Source organism: Calypte anna, chromosome 8, assembly GCF_003957555.1.
Source record: "Calypte anna isolate BGI_N300 chromosome 8, bCalAnn1_v1.p, whole genome shotgun sequence".
NCBI classification, from domain to species: Eukaryota; Metazoa; Chordata; class Aves; order Apodiformes; family Trochilidae; genus Calypte; species Calypte anna.
In genome coordinates, this window is record NC_044254.1 from 14,272,231 (window position 1) to 14,291,864 (window position 19,634).

Consider the following 19,634-nt stretch of genomic DNA (forward strand, 5'->3'; position numbering starts at 1 on the left):
TTTAATAGGATCTAGAAAAGGAATTGACAATTAAAAATACCCAGCAAAACCAAACCTCAAGTGTCATAGTCTAAGTATGAGGAACTAAAGGAGGGCTTTCATACTCTTGAGAGGGGCAGAACTCAGAGGCATCTGTTCCCTTCCATTTCCTCTCCATACTCTGTAAGGTCAGGCTCTGTAAGGTTCCAGCTTTATGTCTCTCATCTTTATTCCCCTTTTATCTTCCCTTTGGGAGAGTAGAGGAGGGGATAATAGAGAATAATTCTGTCCTCTGGTTTTGGTCTGCCCAAACTTCTAAGCCATGACACTAAGCTTGCTTGATTTTACAGTACTCTTAAGTAAAGAATAAAGCATTTCTGAATCATGGGATTAAAAAGAACCTTTACCTGAGACAGATGTGACCTAACTGTCTCTTGCATAGGTTTTATGAAACAACTGTGGCCAAGGACAAAGCTCTGCACCAGCTGAACTGTGGGCCTGACCCAGCACAACACTGTTACTCCTCCAGTCTCTCTGATTCTCCCTGACGTAGAATGAGGTCTTCACCATACCTTGACACCTACTGGTTTTAGAAGGAATCTGTGTATCTGCAAAGAGGGCAGTTTCCTAGGTCATACCAACAGTCACAGTCCAGCTCAACATCCTATGTTGCACTAGCTTATAGAATCACCAAGTGTTTTAAAATAGTGCTGCAGTTTTGGAAACTTAAATGTAACTCAGGTACATCATGTTCACAGGCTCTGGTGACTCCCACATAACTGGTGAGGAGCAGGAGCTTCCATTCATTTTGCCACATCTGTGCTATTCCAGATGGGGCCCAGGTACATCTTGCCATACATAGTTTGCTTAGGACAGGGGGAAGGAGCATTGGGCTACCTTCTGCTGACCTCCACCACAGGGTCTATGAGACTCCAGGCCTGTCTTTTCTTTCTGTATTGGCTCCCTTTTCAGCTTTTCCTGGGGAGAGACAGAGCTCATGCTTCAAGGCACACTCTGGTGTCTTTTGTTGCTAAAAATGCTGATTAAGATTCTGAGGAGAATCTAATTGATGCAATAAGATTGTCTTGTGTTGATCCTGAAGTACATGTGGTAAAAAAATCCCTTTTGTGGTGACAAACACTGTAAAAAATTTATTTTCATGTCTAAATAAAATAGGTCACCTCCACTGTGCCCTTGTTTTACCTCAAAGATACACTGTTGAAGAGATTTATCTGATAATTAAGAACCAGCATGGAGATCATTAATTTACACAAATAATTTCTATTAAATAGCTTCTGTGAATAAGACTCTGAAACTGAAGCCTTGAAACTGATTTTTAGTAAATGAAACATTCTACATCATAGTATTTACTGCTAAAATATTACTTGCATGTTATGCTGCTTACTGTGAAAGGTGGGTGCATGTAAACATAAACTCTTCTAGATATATCAGGGCTGCCCAGATTGAATACTTTTTCATTCTCTTCTTGGAAGTGGATTTCATATCTTTTAAGTGACAACTCCAGTCTTTCTCATTACTGTAGCATGTCTAAATGCAAATATTTATCTTACAATGCAGGGTGTAGTTTTACTTGCTTTATCATTGGCATTTCCTATAGTTTCATGTTGCTTTGGAATAGTAGAGTGTAGCGGGAGGAGCCCTTCTTGCTCCTAGGGCTGATCCTGAGGCCTCGGGGTTTAGCCCATTCCTGGACGATGTCCTAGGGCTGTTCCTGAGGCCTCAGGATCTACCCCTTCTTGCCTGCTCCTGGGGCTCCTCGAGCTGTGGGCTTCTCCATCCTCACTGAAGAGTGAGAGCCCCCTCCGTGGGTGTCAGCTGCTCTCTTATTGGCCCCCTGCTCCTGCACATGCTCAGGAGGGAGGCCAGACACAGGTGAACCCACACCCACTCATCAATAACTCAGGGCACCTGGTCCTGTCTCACTACAGTAGAGTCGTTCCATCTCTAAAGTAATGATAAAATTATAAGAAAAACTAAGTTTGGTACTGCAAAAATAGACCCCTTTTGCCCCCATTGTCTCCCTGCCCTCAGTGCTGAAGTTGGTGGAGCCACAACCAGTTTGAAGTTTGTTTACAGTCTTATGCAAGGGGCTTTTATTCTACATATATTACAAATAATGGCTTTGGACTAATAGGAGGATCCTAGAATATTACTCTGACATCTGCAAGTCATTATAGGCAGTTAACATTCCTGGTCTAAAAATCTCTCCAACTCTCTCCCCTCCTTCTCTTCTCCCAGATCTCTACTGGGAAGAAAAAGCCAGCCCCTGTGTATTAGAAGAAACTGGTTCTGATATGTCTTACAGAAGGTATGTGGATAATCCATACTGTCAAAATCCTATCTCTCTCCTGTGAATCAACAGTGGCTTGACTACATGACAAATAGTTTGATAATAGAAAACCCCCTTACTTTTGTGAGAGCAAATTGCCTAGGGAACATCCATCTAGATGCTAAAGTTCACAGGCTTTTCAGTCTGAAGAGGCCACTCTTATTTGTGTCAAATAATGTGTGAATTCCCCCAGTGAGCAGAGCAAACAGGGTGGGGGCTTCGACTGAGTAATGTGGTATCCTACAAAATCATACGTACTTCTTTCTTCGATGATTTTGGCCTGGCTCTTGTCTTTTAGGTGTCGGTCTTTGGCTTGTGTTTGTTTGCTAGTACCACTAAGAGACCTGAACTCATATAGGTGGAAGCAGTGAGGGGTTCCAGTTTGCATTTTTCCAGGCAGGTTATCGCATGGCAGTAGTCAACGCAACTTAGACTCTCAGTTTCATAACTTCCAGGGAAACAACTTACTAACTTGTTGGTAGACACGTCAGTGGCTGGTTGAGCTGGGGCTTGATGAAAGTGTGCATTATGGATAAAGTTCCCTAAAGACCTCACTGTCAAAAATGGGTAAGTTGATACCCGAAATCAGAGTACCAGAGTAATCCATGTGCTGTTCTGGCATGCAGAAGAAATTAATATTAAAACTAGTAGAGTAAAACAAATTTGTTAAAGTTGGTTGTAGTATACAGATAAGGGGAGAAAGTAATTTAATTAGATGAAAATATTTTATGAAATTTCTCAAATTTCAATTATCAATTTCTCATATTATCTGACAATTTTGTAGGCTCTTTTTCAGATCAGTATATCAGATTAAATTGATACTTGCTTCATTGTTGGTTTTTTTTTTTTAATTGAGAGGAGAAACATTAAAGTTTCATCTGACCAGATTTAGTGTTTGCAGAAAATGTGTGGTAGGTAAGTGTGAAAGACTTGCAGCTTGCATGTGCAATTGATTGCTTCTCTTTTCATACATGCTAACTTTAAAATCAAAGTGATAGCACATTTCTTTATTATATAGTTGCTAAAAATAGAATTTAAAATTATAGTTAATTTTGAAAGTTTTAAAAATTATGCTTACTCTTTGGAACGTTACAAGAACTTTAGGAAAGCAGAAAAAGGAGTGAACTAATAAATAGATTGCTCAGATTTACATAGCTTAACCAACAGTGGGCTTGTATAATGCTTTACTTTCTAGTGTGTGATAAGCCCCATGTGCAATATCTGTGTTGGCACATGGAGGATGGGAGCAGAGGGAGGTGTTTCTCATTTAAATGGTGCTGCTTCCTTTTTTCCTGAGCTTGGCTATACATACTTTGTTGCTTAAAATTTCCCTGTGTGTATTAACAGTGTAGCATAGCATTCAAATAATATAATTTGTGGTGGGTGTGGGAGTGACGACCTTGTAGTTGGGTTTGGGAGTACCTACCAGGGGAACTCTCTTATGAAATAACTATTACTTCATGCAGTGTGGTCTATTCCAAATGCTAACCATTTACTCTTCAGACATTTTTCATGAGTCTTACAGATAAGATATCTCTGTGGGGATTGATTTAGCTGTGTTCAGAAAACTAAGCCCTCACCAGAGATGGGGAAATCACCCCACCTCTTGTTCAATTTGGTGGTAGAATATTAACGAGAGGAGTGTTAGTCTCTGGAGTTTCCCCCACCCTTTATCACATCAATTTCATATTAGCAATATTTATTATCTAGGAAGGTGACTCAGTGTCAGCTGTTTTCAGTTTTTGCTTATAGCACCCTAGAGAAAAATGTATATCTAAGTAACAATTTACCTTTACATTTCTATACTTCATTGCAGTGGAGCTCGTCACAATACCATAGTAACAGTTGCTTTGCAGATTCACTTTTGACAGCTTTTGATTCTTTGCCATAGTGGAGATGGTTAAAAAGCTAACTTAAGGTAGGAGCTGATAAACTTGCAATTCTGAGTAATTAAGTGCTATTATTTGTTGAAAGAATTTAAGGAGGAAACATTTGTCTTAATTTAAGGAGCATCAGATATGTACAAAAATAAGTCAAAAGAAATACTCTGCATTCTTTTGCTTCAAGACTCGCTTAATACATAATGTGTATGCATATTATATCCAACAGCGTGTGCAATGTGTAAAGACAATCTTAAAACTTCTACAGCTGTTCACCACATGTGTGGCTGCATGGGGAAAACAAGTATGAGCTCAGAACACTCCCATCTTATGCCCCTATGAGAGATGTGTATAGTTACAGGAAAAAATGTACACATAGCCCATGTTAATAAAATGCTGATAGTTACCAAGGACTAGGTTTTGAGTACTACAATAAACCTGTATTTTAAAAAAATACACATAGAAAAAGAGAATTCAACTAAATTGCTGAATATGTTGGCTTAGATCTTTACCTACAGAAATTCAACAAATACACAAAAAACAACATGGACTTTAGTTTTACTACTTAAGGTAGGAATTACCCTCATATATTAACTGCATTTCTTGTCATTAGAAAAGAGAGCAGTCCAGTCATATATTTTGTCTTTCTTTTGCTATCTTGACCTAATAGATGCTAACTTAGCCTTTCTGCTGAATGGATGGTTTCATTTATTGCCATCACATTTTTTTACAGAAAAGGTAAAAGAAAGCATGTTCCATCAGAAAAATCACAGTTGGTTTGTTTGTTGGGGTTTTTTTAACCTGTGCTAAATAAGCCTGTTTTATTTATTATGCATCTGTTAAAAAAATTACCTTTGTAATCCCCTCTACATTAAAGTGTAGTTTTTATATTTCTAAAGAAGAAACTTTGGACCCAAAGTATTCAGGTGCTTTCTCATCAGGCATCTGAATTCCATCCCATGCAGTGAAATAGACAGTGGTTGAATATTTTTACCTTTCTCTGGCAATGAAGTTCTCCCTAGCAGTGGGCAAGTACAAAGCCAGGACACCACATGGAATCAAAAGAGGGATAAAGAAGGGCAGAGCAGTTCATGAAAGCTGTTTCTCTTCACTGGTGTAAATTTCAACACTTAGAAGCAGGTATCTAAAAATCTTTAGCAAATTTTAATTTTCTTTGACTGTGAACATCTTAGAATAGTGTCAGAGCTTTCTGGCAGACAGCAAGTGTTAGTGCTGTCAGTGTCCTGCAGTGTCTTGTCTGTGAGTTTCTCTGGCCATTGCAGGTCCTTGCAGAGTAGCTAGGCTAAAATTGTGTCCTGTGAGGCATTTGGGATATGCCTACTTCTTCATTTCATGTTGGATCAGGAGCAGGCTTTGGAAATGAACCTCACCGTCATTCCCACCTGTGAAGCTTTGGTTTGCAGTCTCATAGTGTACAAATGTGATTCCTTCTGGATGAAATGAAACTGTAACCCAGGAACTAACATGTTTCAAATACTAATGGAATGTATTCCACAATGGAATTGGTTGGTAGTAACTCTATAAATAGTGTGTAGTGTAGCCATCAGACCTTTAACAGATTCTGTTTAATGTAGAGTTCTTAGGTAGAACCCTTCCTGTTGCACTGCATTAGTTGTTAATAGAGAGATACTCATGCTGTGGTCATTAATACATCTTGCTCTTTCTTTAAGTTATTATGGGAATCTGTTCTTGTATCTCTTGTTCCTTTTGGACTTAATTACTGTTCATTAACAAAGCGGTTGGTCTGTTTCATGGGAGAAACAGGATGAGAGAGATGGAGGCTAGCCATCATGAGGCTATCATGAGGCCTTTCTCACCCTCATAATGATAGTTTTGTGGCTCACACTTTAGAAACTATTTTCAATGTAGTTAACTATTCTGTTTCTGTTGTGTTTTCATATTAAAATATCTTGACATCTGAATGTATAGATATCTAAGTAACATGAAAAAATGTGTTCTCTTAATCTGTGGGATTACAAAGAGCTTTCTGGTTTGTAGATTTTCCTGTCTGTCTGTGTGTACTTGGATCTATTACTTTATTTTCAGAGTGGGTAAATGTTCTCTTTCCAGAAGAAGATGTTGTGCAGGAATGGTTTGTGGGTTTTTTTAACTTTTCTTCTTCTACCTCCTCCAAAGAGCAACTGAGTGAAACAAATGAAGTATCAAAAAGAAAATGCAAGCATGTAATGTTTCTTTTGGGGAAGTTTTGTTCTCTTACACCCTATGCAAGTTTGGGGGGTTTTTTAGGTACATCTTGGCTAGTTCAGAGTAGCATCATTTTTTCTGTATGAGCTTTGAAACCTCCTGCAGATCCATATTGTCATGATGGATGCCTACCATGCCATCATATAAGTATCTCAGAAAAAAGATTTTGGCGAAGATGGAAATTGATCCTTAAGGATCCTTAATTGATCCTTAAGGATCCTTAATTGATCCTTAAAATTAGAAAACCTGAATAGCAAATTTACTGGATACATATTTTTATTATCTCTGCTAGAAGTATAACTTGCTTTGATTATCTCCTTTCACCCATGGTTTTAACAGCACTGAGTGTGGAATTCTGTTGTCTGTCTGATAAAACTTCAGATGGCTGAATGAATGCACATTTCACATATTGTGAGTATAAGCAACCTGTTTTGTACAAAAGGTTCTCAGCCCTGTGATACAGCAGGGCCTGGAATTTCCCTGCTTTTAAACAATTTCCATGTGATAACACTGGGGGCTCTGGCTCTGATGTACTTAGTTTGTTGATGTCTTTCAGCTCATTATCACCATATTTTTGACATTGCCAATTCTATGGAACAAATAATTCAGAAATACATAAAATTCTTGTTAAATTGTGCAAGGCCAGGAATGTCGGTGGGTTACAAGACGCATCTGTGAGAATTACCAAGGATTGTGTTTGGGAATATTAATGACAATACAGCTAGCTGAATATAGTCTGGACAGCTTGTGAACTGGTATTTCACAATTTTTGCATTTGGGTCTGTGATTGGTGGTGCTGGTAGTTTATTTCGAGGTGCTTGCAGCTACTTTCCACTTAGCTATGTGGATTTTTCTGTAGCAAGATTGTCTTTCTCCACAAGCCCCATTCTCACTACTGCAATCAAGAGACATAAGAATTAGAAAGATCTTTTCTCTAAAGGTTTGGTAAAGAAGCAGGTAGGAGGTGAGGTTGGTTTTCCTCCTCTTTTTTATTCTTTTTTCTCAAGAAATCTCTTTTGTGTATATGCGAAAGAAAAGGAAAAGTGCATTTGGATTTTTTAAGAGGTGAATAGCAACAAAGAATGGATTTTGATTGCAATTCACACATATCAACATGAAATAATTGATAATTTATGAATCAATATATAACATGAGATGTCTTCCAGCAGCAAATTATGTGTCAAATTTAAGTTTAAACCCTTCAAATGTTATATGTATGCACTTGTCTTACATCTTCACTCAGACTCAATGAGACATTTGAGACTGATAGGTCACATTCCCTGACACGTGTTACTGTAATTCCAAGGATGATGAACTAACACATGTGAAAACCAATCAAATATCCAACAAAAGGCATTAATCAGTAGCATTCTAAAGCAAAATAAGGAATGTAACATATTTTAGGTCACATATTTCATCACTTGGATGAAATTGGCATCCAACTCGTGCCAAAAAGCTGATTTTTAAAAATACACACAAAGACAAAAGAGTATATCCTCTGAAATAGTTAATACTGCACAGTTTATGCGAAGGAGGATGGAGCAGCAGTGCACTATCAGTTCCTCAGACTTTTGGAGTTCAAACAAGAAAGGAATTGGAGCCTGAGCAATGTGTTCAGTGATTTCCAAATCCAGAATTTTCCCACAGGTTGGTGTTTAAGTTCATATAGCTGGTACATTTAAATGGATGACTTTTCCTTGTGGTGGAGCAATTTTGGAAGAAATAGGCTGCTGAAAAGAGACTCATTCTCTATGGTTCTGCTTTTAAATTGGGCTGAAAAAATACTGTATTAAAATAGCTTATAAGCATCTTGTGACCTTCTCATCTTTGGGCCCCTTCGCTTTATTTAATAAAATAAGAACTTGCAACTTTTGGGTTTTTGGTTGGGTTTTGTGTGTGGTATTTTTACTTCATATGAAATCTAATTTCACTGGGATTTGTAGCTAGGTTCTGATCATCTAGCCAATTTACTATTTTGGGACAGAAATGTAGCTTAAACAGTCATTTCAGGCATTTTTACTGGGCTAGATGAAATCTGCTTTATGAAAGACAGTGATTATGTATCTAGCAGTTTGATTTTTGGCTCTGGTTCATCTGTGAAGCACTTGGTAGTTGAATCTCCTCCCATTTCTGTGTCATGACCCAGTGGTTCATGTCCTTGCACTCAGATCAGCTTGGAAAAGAAAGAAAAAGAGGAAAACCAAATGAACAAAAGATCAAAAGGGCTAAAAGAAAATACCCAAGCCACGTAACTAACAGGGTGAGTCAAACTTCTATGCTTGAATACTTTGTCTGGCATTCCTTTCTTTCACTTACCTTTGCTAACTTGGGTTGTTAGCTCTCTATGCAGCAGCTCTGTCTGGATGTTTATCAGTAAAACATGTTGCACCCTGTGGATATTGTATAAGTAAAAAATTATAAAGTAATGAGGCCATTGTATACAGGAGAAGATTTTAGCCTGGTATATTTACATCTTGGCAGCAAAGAATTCTACCCATAATATGGTCTTGAAACCACAACCACAAGCATAATGTTCATAACAGAATACAGCAGTTTGGGACCTAATCCTGCAAGCCTCGTGTGCAATTTTAGTCATATGTGTAATTCCGTATTTTAAATATTAGCAAGGCTGAATATGAGTTATTTAATTTTATTAATTTTTGAGTTATTTAAAATGTGGGCTTTAATCTGAAAGTATATGAATATTTTTGTGTTTTGGATTTTTTTTATATGACTAAGTTACAGGTATGTTAAGATCAAACACCAAGAGAATTGTCCAGAACTGAAGAGTTTAACGTCACCTTGACTTCTGCATAATTGATCAGATTTTGCATTGGACTGAATTGTGGTTTAACCCCAGGTGGCAACTAAGCCCCACACAGCCTCTTGCTCAAAGAGTTGGAAGAGTAAAAGTGAGGAAACTCATGGGTTGAGATAAAGATGGTTTTACAGGTAAAGCAAACACCACACACACACTAACAAAGCAAAACAAGGAATTAATTCACTGCTTCCCATCAGCAGGCGGGTGTTCAGTCATGTTCAGGAAACCAGGGCCTATATGCTTAACAGTTACTTGGGTGGAAGAACAGCATCACTCCGAAAGTCCCTTCTTATTTCTTCTTCCTCCAGCTTTTATGCTGAGCATGATATCATATGGTCTGGAATGTCTTTTGGTCAGTTCCTGTCAGTGGTCTCATCTGTGTCCCAACTTCTTGTGCACAGCCCACTCACTGGTGGCATGGTGTGAGGAGCAGAAAAGGACTTGATGCTGTGTGAGCTCTGCTCAGTATGCTCATGAAAACATCTCACTGTTATCAACAGTTTTCAGCATAAATCCAAAACACAGCCCCATATTAGCAACTATGAAGAAAATTAACTCTATCCCAGCCAAAACCGACACATGCTCTAAACTGTCACCATGCAATGTGAGGAAGGGGATCCAAATAGAAAGAAGTGATTGACCAGCAAAAGAGGTTCACATTTTTCTTTTTTGATCTTTTGTGGATTTTTCCCTTCTCCCATATGATCTCTCTTTCCTCCCTCTTCTAGTCTGTTGTGTTTGCACTTGTTAGGTTGAGGACTTACAAACATCTTATCAGAAAAATGTTGGAAGGAGGGTAAGGGGCATATTAGAGTCAATAAAAGAGGAGAACTGGGTATAGGGGAGGCAGTGCAAGGCATGCAGAGGTAAGAATGAGAGGCACACAGGATGGTAAATCATGCTGGAGGGTTTTGATCTTTTTCCTTCCTTTTTTAAATCCAAGCTCTTTAAGAACGAGTTATTTGAGTTTGATAAGTAGTATCACTCTTGAGCTCAAACCCCACCTTACCTTCCAGGATTGCTTTGTATGGGACTTGTTTGTGTTTGGAATTCCTCCAGATTTGCTGCTGCACTTGAAATTCATTCCTTAATCCAAAGTAACTTTCAAGTGTAGACAAGCCTAACTGTTCAACACTAACATGTACTTACCTTTGGCAAAAGTTTTAGGTGTTCAAGGAATGTGGGATCATTCAGTAAGGAATGTAGAATTTTACCTCATTAGTTTGTATTAATGAGTTATTTCCTAAGGAGCTTTTAGTGGCTTAGTTTTATTAACTGAATTTTAGAAGATTGTATGGTTAGAGTCATATAATTGTAATGAATTAGTTACGGCAGCATAACAACCCATACCTATGTTAACAACCTATGGCTGTTAAACCTTTCCTTTCCCTGCCTCCCTTTGCACAACAAAACATTTCCTCTTAAATCACAAAGTTAATTTTAAATAATTGCATTTTACCACAGAGAGGTACAGAATGAGTGACCTGGACAGTAACTGCACTCATCTAAACATACTCCTTGTATGATTCCAATTCCAAATCAGTCTTATGCACAAGATGCCCTTTCAAGATGCCTGTTCATCCATCCCTTTTTTTGAAATTTAGTGAATTCGGATATTTACTCTTTTCGGGACTTTAAACATTACCAATGTTTCTTTAGCATCCAGCAAAATAAGCGGCTGGCCTGTTTTCTGGATCCAGAGCTACATCATCTCCAATTATTTAGTGTAGAACATGGTCTATAATTTAAAAGCAAATAGTCAAACAGTTCTTAGAACAGTGTGGTCTTTCCTATCTTTGATTTTTTTAATTATTTCTTTTTAAAGCTGTAGTGTCTGGTACAATCCGTCAGCCTTGAAAAGTTTCTAAACATTGTGTGATGTATGAAGAATTTTGTAGAGAATTAGCCCTTACTAATGTCTGAGAACCACATTCATCGTGCTTGGAAAGGACCTTCAAGGTCATCAAGTCCAGCCGACAGTCCTACCCCACCATACCCATTAAATCATCTCCTGAAGCTCCACATCTACTCATTTTTTTTAATACCCCCAGGGACGGCAACTCTACCACCTCCCTAGGCAGCTTGTTCCAATGCTTGACCACTCTTTCACTGAAGAAATTTTTTCCTGATATCTAATCTGAACCTCCCCTGGTGGAACTTGAACCCGTTTCCTCTTGTCCTTTCACCCATAACTAGGGAGAAGAGGTCAACACCCACCTCACTGCAGCCTCCTTTCAGGTGCTGGTAGAGAGCACCAAGTTCTCTCCTCAGCCTCCTCTTCTCCAGGCTGAACAGCCCCAGCTCCCTCAGCCTCTCTTCACAAGACCTGTTCTCCAGACCCCTAATCAGCCTCGTTATCCTTCTCTGCACCCTCTCCAGCACCTCAATGTCCTTCCTATTACCTTGATACCCAAAGCTGCACACAGTACTCCAGGTGTGGCCTCACCAAGGCTGAGTATAAGGGTAGGATGACCTCCCTGGTCCTGCTGGTCACACTGTTCGTGATACAGGCCAGGATGCTGTTTGCCTTCTTGACCACCTGGGCACACTGCTGGCTTGTGTTCAGCTGGCTGTCAGCCTGCACCCTCAGGTCCCTCTGTGCTAGGCAGCTCTCAAGACACTCCTAGCCCATGCCTGTAGTGCTGGCACAGAATGTTGTGGTGGAGATGCAGGACCCAACATCTGGCCTTGCTGAAGCTCATACAACCAGCCTTTGTCCTTAGGTCAAGCCTGTCTAGATCCCTCTGCAGAGCATCCCTACCTTCAAGCAGATCGACCCTTCCACTCAGCTTAGTGTGGTCTGCAAAATTACTAAGGATGCACTTGTCCCCTTGTCCAAATCATCAATAAAGATGTTAAACAGGAGCTGCCATAGCACTGAGCTCTGGGCCACAGAGAATAATGTCTCTGACGTTGAAACACTTTGTGACAAGGAAACATTTAAGTTGCTCATTTATGGAAGTCTGTGCTTTCAGTGTTAGAATCTCCAAGTCAGTTTGAGAATAAACATTTTGCAGAGCTATTGTACCCTCTATTTGTTTTGGTCAGTGGATTAGTTTTAAATAGTACTATAAATAGGCAAGTGATCATCAGATGCCTACATCCTGCAGCGACTGTTTAAAGCCCACTTGTATCTGTGGCAGCAGATTCATCAAGAGTATGATCATTAGCAGGAAGTATATTCAGTGCTGTACCAATTACAGCACGTAGTCTCTAGCTTCATATTTAGTCCCAAGGCCCCAATTGAGTGTCATTATATGAGGCAGAGAGGATTCTGTTTCTTAAAACTGCAGAAATTACCCAGGCAATAATGATTTCAGTATGGTAAGGTTCTGAGAACAAGTGAACTTTAATTCTGTTAAACTCCAATGTACTAAAAAATGTTAGTTTATGTGAAATTTGATTTCACAAGGAGTACTGTGGCTTTGGTTCAATAAATTGGCATTGGTTAAGTATAAATACATTGAGCTTTAGTCGTGTCTGCTTAAAATTATGTGCTTGAAGTTATTTGTTGGATCACTGGTAACCCTGCTCAGCTGAGCTCCTTGCTTTTGGGCACTCAGGAACCTGGCTGACACCCAGGCTGATGGGCTCACGTAGACCCAAAATAACATGAGATATGCCTGTACCTTCTAACAGACTGTGACGTGAACACGTTTGGCTTAGGGCTGATGAAGGCTGCTCTATGTATGTTGCTTATTACTGTAAAGATCTAAAATAATCTGAAGAAAGGCTGGAAGGTTGTTCAGCTGAGAGAAGAGAAGGCTCCAGGGAGACGTTATTGAGGCCTTCCAATATTTAAAGGGACATATAAGAAAGATGGGGCAAACCTTTTAGCAGGGTAATGGTTTTGAACTAAAAGAGCATAGATTTAGACTAGATAGAAGGAAGAATTTTTTTACAATGAGGGTGATGAAAGACGAACAAGTTGCACAGAGAGGTGGTAGATGCCCCATCTCTGGAAACATTCAAGGTCAAGCAGGGCTGGGCTTTGAGCAGCCTGATATAGTTGAAGATGTCCCTGCTTTGTGTAGGGCTGATGGACTAAACAGCCATTAAAGGCCTTGTCCAACCCAAACCATTCCATGATTGTATGCATATGGAATGATACCCAAATAAATCAGCCCTCTCCCTGGGGGTGAGTAGTTAGTTCAGGCTGGATGTGATTTTTATGGGTTGGTATTTCTTCTGGCTTGGGTGACGTGCACTCAGATGACTCGTCAGTGCAGGTTAGAGCTTTATGACCATGATGTGGAATTAGTAATTGAAGCTGGCCCTTAATTTTTTGTAAGTTTTAAATTAGTGGTAGTTATTCACAGAAGTATTCCTACTGCATTTCATGGGCAATAAATAAAAGTATTGGTGCAAATTTGTTGCAAATTGATGCTGTCAAAAAGAAAAAAAAAACTGTCATTTCCTTAGGCTTGACTCTGTAGCACACTGAAAACCCCTAAGCCTCTTGCAAAAGTGAGCTGTCACAGCTTTCATACATCTTAGTGAGAATAATACATTACATTGCTGGACTGGGTCAATGCCAGCTAAGTGAAATCATCCTGCCCTGGATAAGCTAGTTACTAGATCAGCAAATATTTAAAAATTAAGTAGAAATGTAGATTATATATATAATTGTGTTCTACAGCTGCAAAGATAGAACACTGCACTAAGATAAGACAAAATTTCCTTGTTTTTAATAGTAAATTGGGTGTTTTATGTCTATTCTGCCATGAAATTAAAATTAAAAAAAATATAAAAAATTTACAAAGCCAACTGTGTATCATTATGTTCCTGGCTGAGCATTGTGAAGTGGGAAGTATGGTCAAGAATGTTCTGGGTGCTCTGTACATAACAGACTTGACTTCAGGGGCAAGAGTCAGTTGTTAACCAATACCAGTGAAAATGGTGAAAATACTTTGGCTGGGGTCAGGCCTGTGTGCAGAGAATTGGAGTTTGCCAAGACTTATACACACCTTTGACTTCACACACTGTAACAGCTCTCATTTGAGTGAACCGAGTAATTTGATTTAATTGTATTGGGGTTGGGGTATAAATGAGTATTTTACAATAAAAGTAACTTTTATTTATTTATTTAAGTTTCAATCCCATTTTTAATCAGTGCTCTGGAATTTCAGCCAGAGGAAATAGAGTAGGCATACAAGACAAATTGAAATACAAACATTTCATTTAGTTATGCCAAATATTAATTTTCTTCTTAGTTGAAGTGACTTCCCCACCTCCACATCTTTCTTGCAAAGCACAAGGAGCATCCTTCATATAGACAGAGAGTGACAGGAGTCTGACGTGCTCCAACATGTGCAACTTTTTCAAACACTAAAAATAAATAAAAAATTGTCTAAGTGGGCTTAGGCTGCCAACATGCAGTCTGAACTTGTATTTCACTTGTTTCTGCAGGTTTTATAGGCCTGAAATATTTAATGCAGACTAAATACTTATTATAGCAACCTTTGATTTACTTCCTAGGAGTCTCTTACAAACACAAGCTCTGAGGCCCTGTTTTCAGGGGTTCTCACCACCTCCCAAGGCCCTGCCATCCACTGATGCCCAGCAGTGCAGCAGAACTGCAGGAGTACGACTTGTTCGAGTGGGCAGAGAGAAAAAATAATAATTAAGTGGCAGTGGATTATCCCAGCTTGCAAACTGGCTGAATGTCAAGAGTGGCTAAATTAATAAATGAGTAAGTTAATTGACAGAGTAATAAATCTCTGTCTCTCTGCATGGTCTCCATGCCTACACAGGAACATTTGCTTATCTGGACGGTCAGACTGGGGTCCGGGATGCCCCCATCCCCACTGCCAGTCCCGGGACAGGGGGACGCGACCGCCGCCCCCGGGCGCCCCCTGAGCGGCCCCGCGCGCCGCCGGCTGGGCGGGGGCGGTCACGAGCGCCCGTCACGCCGCGCGTCCCCGCCCCGCGCCCAATGGCGACGCGGAACCGCCCGCCCCCGGCCCGCCCCGCGCTGCCGCCCCGCGGGGTTACTGGCGGGCTGGGGGCCGGCCGGGCCGCTGCGCTCCTCCTCCTCCACCTCCTCCTCCTCTTTGCCGCTCCTCCCGCGGACCGCCGGCCGGGCTGTAGTGGCCGGCGCTGGGCGGCCTCAGCGAGGGTTGCCCTGACGCTCCGTCCCGGCTGGTCGAGCGCCGCTGCTGTGTCCATGGCGTAGCCGCGCTGCTGCGCGCCTGGCCCCGCGGGACGCGGCGTGGGCAGCCCTGCTGCCAGGTAGGTGCCGTGGGCGACACCCACCCTGTCCCGTCGGCGGGCGGCCCGCGCCGGGCGGAGGCACCGGGCACCCCGCAGGGATGCTCCGGATGTTGGGGCGGACGCGGGACGTTTCGCTCCGCGACATGTCACCCTGTGCGGGGCTGAGCAAGGGCAGCAGCGGCGGGAGGTGGCTGGAGGGACTCCGGGGGGACCTCTGGTCCCTTGAGGAGCTGCCGAGCTCAGGGGCGCTGGAGCTGCGAGGGGGCGGGCGGTATCCGTGCCAGCGATGGAGAGCGGTGGCAGCGGGTCACCCGTCCGGACCGTGCAGGCAGCGTGTGGCAATCAAACGGGGAGCAGTGAGGTGGGCTTGGGGCTTGAGGCGAGTGAAAGCTACAGGTGTCCCAAGGAAAATCGTCTGCGTGTGGCTGGTGGGTACGTGCTGAGTGAGTTACTCGCTGGCATCAGGTGCCTTTACAGCTGCTAACACCGGCGTGCCTGTCAGGGTCATCATACCCCTAACGAGGCCAGCTGAGAACGTAGCAGGGTGTAAATTCAGTGCATGTGAGAATAAGACAGAGGCCCATTTCATGTCACTTCATTACAACTTCATTGAGGAGTTGTTGACCTGTGGGGTTTATCGTTGCCTATTGTGCAAGGCATGCACTGGAATCGATGCTCTGCAGCTTCCTGTATCCATCTGTCCTAGCAATAATATGCCATTCAAGTTATATGTAAATTAAGTAACTTTTCAACTTGTCCCAGTTTCAGATACACTTTTAATTCCAAAGTTATTGTGATTCAAGTCAAACAGCATGGGATGTGATACTGCCTGTTCTTTTAAAAAGGAAAGACTTGTGCTGCATGTGTGGTTATACCTTTTCCAGTTGCTGTGGATGTAATCAGATATAAATCTAATTATGTCAGTTTTGTTAAACTGATTAAACTGTTAAAATTTAATTGCTGTAATTTATTATTTTATCCTTAAATACATTAACATCAGCACTGTTCAGTTTTAACAGAAAACTCTTGACAGGGTTTGTAACCAATTAGACAGAGACTAGAATGAATAATTGCCAGTATTTTGTGCTAAGAAAGGAATTTTCCTGGTTGGCTCTGTATTTATACCAAAGTATTTATTTATTTATTATTTTGATGAGGCCAAACAGGCTGATATTGGATCCCCTCTGAGAAGGAAATCCAACGTGTGTGAGCCACCTGCTTTTTGACAGCTTGTGGGACCTTGTTAGGTTCAGCCCATCATGACCTGCAGCACAGTTGCTATTGTAGTCTCACACACGGAAGACTTTAAAACTACACGTGTAAATACAACTTCTTCCAAAGACAAAATCTATTTGTTTATCACTTCTTGCCAGGAATACTTTTTTTTTGCCTTTACAGTCCTTGTTTTTTCTATGAATGTTGGTAGCTGTGATTTATTTAGCACTGCACAGGTGCCCTGTCAAAGCATTTCCAACAAGAATATTAGCTAAATGTCAATGGAAGATGCTTATTCATTTGAAGAGCTCCAGTTTAACCCATGAAAGCTTACAGGGCTTTAATCCTAGGTGGGGTAGGTCTGCTCTTGTGAGGATGCAGACCTGGGCTGATACCAAGTGCTGCAGCCTGTGCTTGGTGTTCCTAGTTAGCTGGGGGAGGAAGGGAGGGACGGGTGCTGGAGGGGGGGCAGGTTGTTGGCTTCCTTCAGTGAAGAGTCCTTTACTCTGAAACTTGCTTCCCCCAATTGTTTGCTGTAGTCCAACCTTGTTATGTTTAAAGGGACACTTCAAATTTTTTTTCTTCTGCTGTTTTCTCTGTCTGGGGATGTCTTGTTTGGTCATTGATTCTGATGCACATTTTGTGTGTCCAAAGCCTCATCTAGTCAGAGTGGGTAAATGATGTTTACCCTGGATGTGATTTCTTTTAAAATGTAAGCCTCAATATTTGTTTCTCTTGCTTGCAAAACATCTTTTAATACCCCAGCATCTTGGTGTCTGCCTCTAGGAGCAGTGTTTTGAAGCTAGTTGCTGAACCAGCAGGGGGAACACCAAACGCTCTCTCTCTGAAGTCTCTTTTCCTACTGCAGTTGTAATTTGCTAAAATTTTGGGCCTATATTTCAGTAGTATTTGTTTAGAATATGAATGTCAATTTTCTTGACAAGAAGAAAAACAAACAACACCACACAGCCATGCATTGGAATAAACACCTTATTTTTGAATGCTTGTTTATTAGTTTGCTCTAACAGGCTTGTTTCCTGCTCTTCTAAATGGAATTTTTGTCATGTTAGCCATAACTGAACTTGAAAAAACATGAAATGTTTATTTATGTGAAATATCTCTTTGAAGATGTTTGACATGAATTAACCCAAGAAATTATATTTTGAGGAATTCTTTAAGTCTTATGTAATGAGCTAGACAAAATATTTTCACAGTAAAACTGTATTACTGTATCACTTTTATGATGGCAAAGAGAAATCTTGGGAGCTAAAGTTGAAAAAGCAAAAAAGCTGTTTTCTCACAAGGAACAATTCCTAGTATTTAGGGTTTCCATAAGGGAGAATATTTTTGGACAGTCTCCTAGGTTTTAAGAAGTCATTACTATTTTTTTTTTTTTTCATGTAAGTCAACCAACCTTCTCAGCATGGGTCAATAAGGGGTTTTCTTTTTTATTTGTATTGGTGTTACAATTGATTAAGTCTTTTGTGCCAGGAGTATTGAAGGTAAAGGTTGTTGCCAAAGAAGGTTATCTGGATTACTTGCATAGATCCATATTGCTTTCCAGTCTGTGAAGCCTGATGCAGCCAAATGCCAAATACCGAAGTATGGGTGTACAGTTTGCTGAATGGGAAGCGAGGATGGGAATTTGCAGCATGTCAGCTATTCCCCAGTTAGAGCCAGAGAATGGGTTCTTACCTAGCAGTAAATGTGAAATATCTTGCTGGTTAAACTTTAAGGTTGAGCTGTTGTTCACTCATGGTGGGGCAAAAACACGTCTGGGAGCATTTGCACAGAATAGTCAGCAAATAGTAATTTGCTGCTTGGGAGTGATCACATTCTCCCAGCCTTAGGCCTTCCAGCAAGTGGGGACAAAATACAGTTAAATTGAAATTAACCAGACCCGTGTCAGGTTTAAAGGAAGAGGCTCCTCTGATTCTGGAGTGGCACTAACTGCAGACTGAGGTGTTAAATAAATATCAATTGACTTCCCATTGTTTCAGTGACCAGCTACACAGGTATTCCAGTGGCCACACATTTTTCTCCAAGAGCATTGTCTGAGCCTTGCCAGATACTGAAGGTACAAAAAGATGCATGTTAAGTTCCATTCAGGATCTCCTTCTTCCACAGTTTTTGTGGAATCACAAAACTTTTCCCCATATGGTTTCTGAGATGGTGAAGTCAGAGTGAGATTTCTGTTTTAATGTTATTTGAAATATAGAACTAAAACTAAGAATTCTTTTGATATGTCCCATAATATTCTGGTAAGACATGAATTGCCAAGTTTTGGGCAGCTTATGTAGATCTCGGAAACTACTCTGTGGGATACAGATTACAAATATCTTTGCAATCACATTACTTTTGATCTAGTTCCACTAAATATTTTGTATTATAAATAGGCAGTACTTCTATAGCAGTAATGTTTGTGGTGATTAACAGCGGCATACTAGTTTCTAGCCATTTTATGAATAGAATCATATTTTGCCATAAATTTTTACTAGCAAAAAAGTAGTGCAATTGGAATTGCTTTATCCGTAACTGTGGATTCACATTTTTATGTGCTGGCAGTCATCCAACAGAGCAACATTTCTTGTGCTCTTACAGCAACAATTAACTCTATGGTAGCCAGAATGAAAGATTTACACATTTCTGGAAATCAGTGAAAAAGGGACCTTAAGGCTTCTACTTACATATCATACTTTTTTATTTTCAGTCTGGCAAAATGGACTCTAATATCCATTACAATCTTGAGTATCTAAGTAGCTAGATTTGTCAGGTTTAGCAGAAAGCATTTTATATATTATAAGTTCAATCGTAGAGCTTACAAGTAATTATGTCTGGCAAAATGTGCTATTTTGATGTGTTTATAACAAAAAATAATTTGAGAAAAATACGAAAACCATTATTTCATACTCATTCTGTGATCAGTATTTTGAAATGAACTACATTTGTT

General features: G+C 40.4%; 1 protein-coding gene across 1 annotated transcript in view; it reads left to right on the top strand.

Annotated features, from left to right (window-relative positions):
- Nucleotides 1-15,307: 15,307 nt before the first annotated feature.
- Nucleotides 15,308-19,634, top strand: part of TGFBR3 (transforming growth factor beta receptor 3) — a 112,949-nt gene continuing 108,622 nt past the window's right edge. Inside the window, exon 1 of the mRNA XM_030455118.1 lies at nt 15,308-15,487. The gene's annotated coding sequence lies outside the window, so the exon portion shown is untranslated. The remainder of the gene's footprint in view (nt 15,488-19,634) is intronic.